Genomic DNA, 1,369 nt, shown 5'->3' on the forward strand with positions numbered 1-1,369 from the left:
ATATATATATATATATATATATATATACATGTACCCTCATGTACATGCATATATTCACACACACGCTCGGAACTACGCCTATATTCATACATACATTCATACATACATACATACATGCATACGTGATTGACATCTCTTAGTCTCCAAAGACTATGAACCTGCGCCTTGGATTGGATTGGCGTTGCAGAATCGCTTGTGACTGACGAATCCAATGCGTTAGTGACACTCACAGCTGCAATGCTCACAAATGTTGTTGGGCGGTTGGTCGTTTGTTGGTGACGTGGTCTCCCTGCTTCTCCGTCTGTCCTCTGATGTCTGACGTATGTGAGACATCAGGGTGGTACTCAGCGTGTGTCTCCAGTAGGAAGGGGTTTATGCAATGTTGTCCCAAGTGTTGGTATTTATACTCATGGCATTCATGTCATGTTTGCACACATCCTTGAAACGGGGATGTGGTCGGGCGCGAGCACGTCTGCCGGCGGCTAGCTCTTCATACAGTATATCTTTCGGCAACCTCTCATCAAGCATCCGTTGCACTTGTCCCAGCCAGCGGAGACGGTGTTGCTGAAGTAGTGTGAAAGCAGTTATTAGTTAGGAAGGGTTTCTCGTTGTTGGTGATGACACCGAGTTTACCCTGAAGGTTGAAAAGATGGAAGGCATTCAGGCGGCGCTCTTGTCTCGCGTAAAGGCACCAGCTCCCACCGCCGTATAGCAACGTGCTGAGGACACATACGTTATAGATAGTGAATTTTGTTGATCTCATCACCCTGCCGTTTAACCATAGTTTTTGGGGTGGTTTTGCGAAGATCAACGCTGCTAACCCGATTCTGCTGTTCGGCTCCAGGCCAAGGTACGTAAACTCACGGACCACATCATGTGAGTGTGTGTCGATGGTACTGAAGGTGGGATCCGAGACGCGTTGGCCCATCACCATGCTCTTCTTTCGGTTGATTATTAAGCTGAAGGCACAGCAGGCCCGGTTGAGATTGTCCATCTTTGTTTGCAGTTGCAGTTCTGAATGTGCTACTAGAGCCGCCTCGCATCACCCTGCGGATTTTGATTTTCGCATTGAGCCTTGCCAGATTGAATAGTTTACCGTCCGACCTTGTGTGGAGGCAAACAGTGCACATTTGCGTACCAAATGCATACTTAAGCATAACAGCGAAGTATATGTCGAACAAGGTAGGAGAAAGCACGCATCCTTGTTGTACACCACGTCGAACATCAGAGGGTTCTAAGGTGTTTCCGTTGAATTGTACTGTGGCCTTCATGTACGAATGGAGAAACACAAGAGAGCGGAGAAGTCGAGGAGGACACATACATATGTATATGTTCATATAATACATGCATACATATATATATATATATA

Source organism: Octopus bimaculoides, chromosome 1 (assembly GCF_001194135.2).
Source record: "Octopus bimaculoides isolate UCB-OBI-ISO-001 chromosome 1, ASM119413v2, whole genome shotgun sequence".
Lineage (NCBI taxonomy): Eukaryota > Metazoa > Mollusca > Cephalopoda > Octopoda > Octopodidae > Octopus > Octopus bimaculoides.